The 8,778-nt window shown below is 41.6% G+C and overlaps 1 pseudogene; it reads right to left on the bottom strand.

The window, feature by feature from the left end:
- Window positions 1-3,516: 3,516 nt before the first annotated feature.
- On the bottom strand, window positions 3,517-8,509 carry LOC139656162 (extracellular calcium-sensing receptor-like; annotated as a pseudogene).
- Window positions 8,510-8,778: the final 269 nt, after the last annotated feature.

Genomic DNA, 8,778 nt, shown 5'->3' with positions numbered 1-8,778 from the left:
GAGATCATCCTCATTCCATGCATATTTTATGTGCTCCTCTTAAATAGATGCTCTACCCTTACCTCAGATGTTTGTAGCTCTATTTTCAAATCATTATCATGTTGTACATTATATTGTCTATGAATAAGGAATGAATAAATTACCCAGATTAATTAAAGATAAAATGTTCTGACAGATGTGTTGAAGTAATTTTATTAAAATGTATAATACTGTAAAGATATACTTAGAAGTGGTGGCAGATCCAAGCTTTATGAGCAACCTCTTCTTGAACACAAACACATCATACTTTTTACCACCAGATGGTGGTGGTGTGCTGTTAATGTTGCCTTCTGTCATTCATCATGTTCCATCACCCTTTGATCTCTCTCCTCATGATGAGGAATGTTCTCTATACAAAGATTTATATAATTAGCAAATGCACAATCACGCTGTCACACACCTTTATTGTTACTAACAACTTTCTCCTATGTCGTAAATCTTCCTGTGTACCCTTCTCACTCTTTTACAACTGTAATTTCTAATCTTTGTCAGCCTACATATTCAATGGTAACTGTCATTTCCAGACTTAACTGAGCAAATGATAAGGTTATATTATCAAACACTACAGTATAGTAGTACTAAAACAACATACTTATTATTGCATCAGTTTGGTTTGGTCCAGCTACATGAGACACTCCTGTGACCTTCTCAGTGGAAGTGTGGAGGACAGCTCAGTGCTAGATCTGAACGGGATTTGGCAGCAATGTCCATGCTGATTTGACCTGAGATGGAATGACGAGGCCCAGGGTCTCTGAGGTACGCTCTGTGGAAATCCCAGCTGTCATTGGTTAATTAAACCCTCATACTCCAGAGGCCTTTACATATAAACATCACGCCTGGCTGTTCTCTACAATAACAAACTATAACGTCAGACATTTTTCCGGCTCGCCACAGCTGCTCTCAGGCTAACATTGATTATCCAACACTGATTGATCTGTTGTCGTTCCTGCCGAGGCAGAGGGATGAAATGGAGGATGGAGAGATATGGCAACCCACAGGGGTCTCTGAGGTCCATCAGAGACAGACAGACAGACAGACAGAAGGAAGGGATGGTGGGTGGGAGGTGCAGATGGACAGCATTATTTTATTATTTTATACAAATGATATTAACATATTCCATTCAACTTACTGGCTGATTTATAGTTGTTCTCCTGCCTTTTTCCACACTCTGTGCATCTGTATCTACTTCTCTCCACTGTCTATCCTCTCTCCAGAATTGGGGTTACTGCCTATAACACATGGGCTCAATTTCACCTCATCTTAGTTTAATTTCCTAGACTAATGATTGTAGCTGATCCTTCAGATCACTGCAGTGTTTGCTTGATTCCATTTAAGGAAACCAAAATAAATCCCCACCATTTCCTTATGTTAATGAATTCATTCAGTTGGGAGGAGAATGCAGTGTGCAGTCTCTATTATTGTTTTTTTGTTTTAATAAAATGAATGGGCTATCAAATTACAGGCACATGCACACATGTGAAGGGACCTGTGTCATGTGTATGAGAGAACACAGAGGTGAGGTTAATGAGAGACAGTCCAGAATTCACAGAAAGCTATTCCTAGAAATACAGACAAAGGATGTGTTGAGATGTTATGAATAGATAAGCCTGATGACAGAGGGGAGATAAGCAGGGGAGGAGAACTGAGAGATGTAATAAGGGCATGACTTCTACTTATAGCTAGTTGCTCAATGTTGTCATCAGCATTTTGTTTATAGGGCTTTCTAATGTCACAGGACCACAAATGGTGACCAGATGTTTTCCTCTAATTACAAAAGAGCTGCCCCAACAGGGACACACAAGGGCTTACTTCCCCAAGGACAGAGGATGGGGAGGTAATGCAAAAAATGAGTTTAATACTGTGATATCATCGCTGCTGGGTGAAAACCTAGTATCTCTAAAATGGCAGCTTTACAGGAACTAAGAAAAACAGCTTTGTTTTCAGCTTGACAACCATGCATTTTTCAGTTTATCCAATGGGGTTTAAAAGGTTTGTCTATGCCCAAGGTTTACAGAATTTTCTCATCTCATAGAGGAGCATGTAATCCTTCCGTTGAAATGAAAAAATGAAAATCGCCAAAATTGGAGTTATGAGATTTTCACACGACAACAGCAATATGAATGTGAAGTTGCATTATGATGTCTTGGGGTTGGCAAAAGGGAAAGTGAAGGTGTTAGCAGGGGTTAGGCTAGAAATACATGCACCGGTGATAATGTCCTAACTGTCCCAGAGGACATAACATAGCATGAAATAAGAGGGTTTTAAAGGAGAAAGGGGTAAATTTCTCGAAGACTTTGCATGGAACCAAGTTGTATGAAGTGATATGGAGCTACAGAGTTGAATGAATTATATACAGGTTATCTGCACATTTACACCAATATCGGAATTCTCTTTTTGTGATCATGCAGTTTCTCCCACTTACAATCCTGGCTTTTTTCCTTCACTATCTTTCTCCCTCTCATAACCATCTCTTTTCAGATAGCATTTTCTCCATCTTTTTTTCATCTATTGTGCGGTGAGAGCCAGTGTCACAGAAGAGATGGGCACCATAGAAACTGCAGGAGAAAGTGGTGTGATCTCCCACAATAGGGCCATTCACTGCGGTTCATGTGGTTGCCTGTATAAGGCAGAGAATGCTTAGAAGGTCTCAGAAGCCACAGAAATTGGCGTTCTTGATATGTTAGACTCACTATGCTAATTGAGGAGGTATCAGATCCATGTTTGGGTGCCTTGAAATGGGAGGACAGAGAAGAACTGTGCTGACAGAATGAAACGGAGAGAGACGATGTTTCAGAGATTCCCACGTTGGTGAATGTACGTGTGAATAATTCTCACAACGTGCAACACAGAAATGCATATGGCTGTGGCTCAGGAGGTAGAGCGGGTTGTCCCCTAATCAGAAGGTCGGTGGTTCGATCCCCGGCTCCTCCAGTCCGCATGTCGAGGGGTCCTTGGGCAAGATACTGAATCCCAAATTGCTACCCTGCGTGGTAGCTTGCCACCATCAGTGTATGAATGTGTGTGTGAATGGGTGAATGTAGGCATTGTTGTAAAGTGCTTTGAGTGGTCAATAGACTAGAAAAGCGCTATATAAATGCAGTCCATTTACCATTTACCACACACACACAATGCTTGACGAGTGAATGGGGCTGTCCAAGTGGCACTCTTGAGCCGTACAGTAAAATGTTTATTATTAATCTCAATTTATGCAGATATGTTTCATTTTGCTACAGTCAGCACTAACTTCTCAGAGTTTAGATCAAGTAATGCAAAAAGACATATAACACAGAGCTGATGTGATATCTTTACAATCATTTTTTTTGTCCTACATATGCCATAGGTAGAGAACACAGAAGCCTTCTAGAGTCAATAGACATAGTGCTTAGAACAATCAACAAAACTGTGTTTTTTTTATTTCATTTGATGTATTTTACGCCTTCACCTATTGACCATCAGGTGTGTCTTAGTGTTTTTCTACTATCTGGTCATCAGCTGTTTCTTGGTATTTCTCTCAGGCCTCATGATGATGATGAAGCACTTTGGGGCAAAGATGCAGAGCAGGAGGCCATAGCTAGAAGCCAGGATGGCAAAAATCTCCACTGCGACGGTGTAATTCCCTGGAGAGCTGATCTACGCAGGGACAAAGGCCACCCACGCCACACAGAAGATCAGCATGCTGAAGGTGATGAGCTTGGTCTCATTAAAGTTGTCAGGAAGTTTCCTAGCCAGGAAGGCCAAGAGGAGACAGATGCAGGCCAGCAGGCCAATGTAGCATAGGACCAGAGAGAAGCCCACCACAGAGCCCATCGCATTCAAGGATGATCTTGGGTCTCTGGCTCTCTTGGATGCCTCTCTCTGCAGGCTGTGGAGGGGCCAGGGTCAACCACAGCACACAGATCAGCACCTGGGAAAATAAGATTAGGAGAGAAAATGGAGAAGGGTGTCTGATTATAATGTTAAGTAAAGGAAGAAAGGAAAGACATCAATTAAAATTCAGAAACAACAGTCATCTAGAATACATCACAAGTTAAACTGCAAGACCTTGAGCAAGCTGCTGAATGCTGAACTCTAGCTGACCCTGCGCTCTGACCTCCTTGTGAGAGAATTTCCCAACAGGAATCAATAAAGTATCATATTCTCATTTTAATTATTAGGTGTTGAACACAGAGTCACCTGTACCAGGGTGCAGATGGAGATGCCCAGCCTCTGCTGGGCGGGGCCAACATAGCGCATCAGGTTCTCCCCAGGCAGGGTGGAGCGGAAGGCCAGCAGCACCACCACAGTGCGGCTGAGCAAGCAGGAGATACACAGCACAAAGCTGATCCCAAACAGGGTGTGTCTCAGCATGCAGGACCAGGCCACCGGCCGTCCAATGAAAGCCAGAGCGCACAAGAAGCACAGCTTGAGGAACAGCAGGAGCATGAAGCTCACCTCTGAGTTCTTGGCTCGCACCTTAACCAAGATATTTAATTAAATTTCTCAAATAGAAACACTGTACACTGTTTACATAGGTTATCCTTTGACTTGACATACTCTAGCCATTTAGTAATGTATCCTGTTATCTGTTATTATAACCAATGTACTATTGTTATATTCTACTATCATTTTTTTTCATTTATTTGATTTATTATTATTATTATTATTATTATTATTATTATTATTATTATTATTATTATTATTATTATTATTTAATCGTGTCTTACTTAGTAATTATGCTCTGTTATTCTTGCTTTATTACTTGTACATACATTTTTCAAAAATGCAAATAAAAAAATAAACAAGATAGGGGATTTGTGGTGTGATGTGGTCAGAATGTTTAGTTTTTTTGGTGTTATATATCAAGTAGGAAACTGCAATCTCGTTACAGAATAATTACAAGTCTCTAAGTTACGATATAACTGCATTGTAATAGTAGCCAAAACTACAATTTGGCATCATCTGTGAGCGGCCTACACCTTACCAAGGGTGTGTGTCGGTAATAGAGGAAGGTGGTGGAGGTGGCAGCTGTCAGCGTTGCCCCGGCAACAGAGATGATGGAGAGGATGATGCCCATGGTGTCATTGTAGGAGAGGAAATCAACCTGTTGGGGAACGCAGACTGTGTGGTTTGAGTTGGACCAGAACCGCTCAGGACACCTAATACAGTCCAGTGATCCTGAGACAGAGAGAGGGAGATACAACAAGAGAACAGATATGTGACCCTACATGGAAAAACAAGCACCTTGTGGAACATTTTTTGTTACTATCATTTTTCATAAATATTATTAAATCAAAACATAAAAAACAAACAAACATTAAACTTGTTCTAATGTAAAAATAAGTCAAATGAGCCTGGGTTCATGGTGTTTGGTCACGTACTATATATCTATTATTCTAGAATTATTCCAAATTCATTGAATACGATTGTTTGTTCATGCAGTAGAAGCAGAGATATTCTCCAGTGATCACTTTGTATTTGTTTTTATAACAGTCCTCCATAGTACCCGTTTCATTGCTGATTTCTCCCCCGGCACAGCGCAGACAGTCAAAGCAGCACACAGGTCTCCCTTTCTGCACAGCTTTCCTTGTACCAGGGGGATAAGGACTGCTGCACACAGACACAGGCACCTACATGATGCGAAGGGCCAGAGGAGAGACAGGAGTGCTATAATAATATCCCATCATACAATGAGAATTCAGAAGTTTTGCATATTTAGCATACAGGACACACACACACACACCTTATGTCCACTGCCTCCTCCCCACACCACTCTGTCCATGTTAATGTGAAACTGGCCATCTGACCCCTGAGAGGACACAAAATGGCCAACATGGACAAACTGTATTGTCCCCTCAGCTGTCACATGCCAGTTGAGGATATCATATGAAGCAGGTGGGTCTCCATTCTGGTCAAAATACATCCATTCCTCCAAAGGAGTGGTGAAGTTTACTAATGGGATATCTGAGAGAGACAGAAAGGCTGTTTAATATCACTTCTGAAAATGAAGGATAATGGCTTGATCATAACATTCATCAGGTATGGCATCTAAATATTTAATCATTTAATTTACCTGTGTAGGCTACAGCCTCCTGACATCAGGACACTGGCCTTTCAGGAAGGGACCCTTCCCAGGTTGACAGGCCTGCATATCTTTATAGCATGAGCAATAGCATACGCAGCCTTATGGACGTTATAGGTGATTCTCAGCTGGGACACGTCTGCATACAAACTCTTCGCCATACCTAGTGATTCATGTTAAGAGCCCACAGAGAAAACAAACAACACCAAAGACCAAACTAAGAGACAAATATATTAGTCAGCCAATGACATTAAAGATCAAAACAATGCTGTAATTAATGTTTCAAATGATAGAATGATTTTGTATTTTGTATGTGGCCTCTGAGCCGGAACATGGTTGCCCTGATGATTTCCCTCCCAGGCCAGGAGCATCCAAACAGTGCTTCCCACAGTTCCTTCATAAAAGGGTCAGACTCAGGTGAACTCAGGTTGGGATTATTACGAGTCAGAAAAGCACCCAGGCCAGGGATGTCAGCCTTCCGCAGAGCAAATCCTATGGTCCCAGCCAGCAAGGGGATGTTACGAGGGATGGAGATGGTACAATAGGTCACCAAAGCCTCATTTGCAATCCACTGCTTATCTGTTATGTTCTGATGAACCACTTCCTTGAACAAAGTCTGGCATAGAGTAGAATGAGAGAATGAGTATCATGCACTGAATGTGTGTGTGTGTGAAGTCTATGCAAACTTTAGTGGTGTAAGCTTTAGGAATCAAATTACCTTTGCATCTTGATCTATAAGAAATGTTACCACAGCTCTGGCAGTGGATTTCTGAATGGTTTCAACAATCCTTTGCATAGTCTTCTTTGGGTAGCCCTTGGAATGCAAAAGAAAGATATTAAGGCACAAAGACAGAAATAGAAATAGAGAAAGCAACAGTAAGAGAGAGGTGAGGAAGAAAGAGAAACAAAGACATGTAAAATGGACAAATAGGAGGGAATATAGAATGACAACTCCAGAGGCCCTCAGGCATTACCTTAGGAATGACTTCATGATAGGCAACACACACTTCAGTTCCCCTGAGTGCCTCCATTAACATCTGAATCCCAAATCTGCTATAATCGTCATCTGCAGACACCAGCCCCACCCAATCCATCCCAGCAGGCGCAGCAGCTTGGCCATGGCCCGCGCCTGTGCAGCGTCACTGGGCATTGTGCGGAAGAATAGCAGGTACCTCCAATTATCACTCAAGCACACACAGGAGGCTAAGTAACTTACCTGAGGGAAAACAAAGAGTGGTGAGGTGATTAGAGAGAGACACGGTGGTGGAAAGAGGGTTAGAAAAAAAGAGAGAGCAACAGAGTAAGGAGGGAGAGCAGGGAGAACAGAAATAAACACATACATAAGAAGGAGATAAGACGAGAAGGTGATAATGGAGTAGAGCATTAGAAATATTTCACAACTTAACTATCAGTAGCAAAATTATGTATCACCACAATTGTAACATGACACCTATCCTCACCATGGGTATATTAAACACCCCAAGGGTGTCTGCCACCACAATGGAGGCTGAGGATCATGCATCACCAACAGTAACTGGCACTTTAGGGGCAGATCCACATTCTGTGTCTGCCAAAGGAACGTCCCATCCAGTCACCATGATCATGGCTGCTACCAGGGTGGTGCTCTCTGCTAGGCAGGAGTCAGCTGCCAGATAGCCCAGGGTGAGGTTGGGTAGGAGGCCCGGGTTACTGTTAATCTCCTCCACTGCAAAGATCATGGCCTGAAGCCAGCGGTATGCCTGCTGGTTGAAACTACAACAGGTAACACTTTACAATAAGGGTCACTAAGTTAAGGGTTAGTTAATGCTTAATAAGGGTTAGTTAATGCTTTTATTTATACATTATTTAATAGTTTATAGAGATGACTATTAAATAATGTATAAATTAATATCTTTGTTAACATGAACACCATTAGTAAATGATTACCAGACACTAGTTAACATTAAATTAATATCTTCGTTAACATGAACACCATTAGTAAATGATTACCAGACATTAGTTAACTGTTAATTAAGGGTTAGTTAATGCTTATTAAGCATTAACTAACTTAGTGACCCTTATTGTAAAGTGTTACCCTACAACAACAGCAAAAGGGACATGGAAAATTAGATGAAGATTGAGAAAGTGGCTGCAAATTTATGATAATGACAGGGACAGTGAAACATCAGAGATCAAGAGATATGATGAGACACTATATGAGCATATCATTAAACATTAGGTTTACAGGTAAACATGTTTAGGTCAAGTAAAATTTCATTCTTACATTACAAAAGCTTACATTTTACAGGAAGTATTCACCTTCTCCCTCCGAAATTCCAACTCAGGCTGTGGCACCTCCACATGAACAGGGAACAGGCCCCCGATGACTACATCTCCTGCCTGATAAACACTATCCGAGATGGACTTTACCATCAGCTCGGCCCCCCTCCATCCACCTCCTGGATCAACCCAGAGAGGCAGCAGAGTAGCAGAGCACAGATAGGCCTATACATCACTTGGGGAGAGGAGAGACCAGCGAGGGAAATGTCCAAATGAAGGACAAAGTATAAACAGCCATGATTAGTTAGCACATGAGGCATAGGATGTAAACAGAGCAAGATGAAAATAATGTATGGAGTTTCAAAAGAGCGAGCAACACTGGAGAGAATAAGCTTTGTAACAAATGCTGTTTTCACTCGATG

This window comes from Centroberyx affinis, unplaced genomic scaffold (genome assembly GCF_046629955.1).
Source record: "Centroberyx affinis isolate AG114_WGS23_722 - 3 ecotype Tasmania unplaced genomic scaffold, CSIRO-AGI_Caff_v1 ptg002390l_1, whole genome shotgun sequence".
Taxonomy (NCBI): domain Eukaryota; kingdom Metazoa; phylum Chordata; class Actinopteri; order Beryciformes; family Berycidae; genus Centroberyx; species Centroberyx affinis.
Note: the sequence above shows the minus strand (reverse complement) of the source record. Positions and strands in the feature narration are given on the sequence as shown.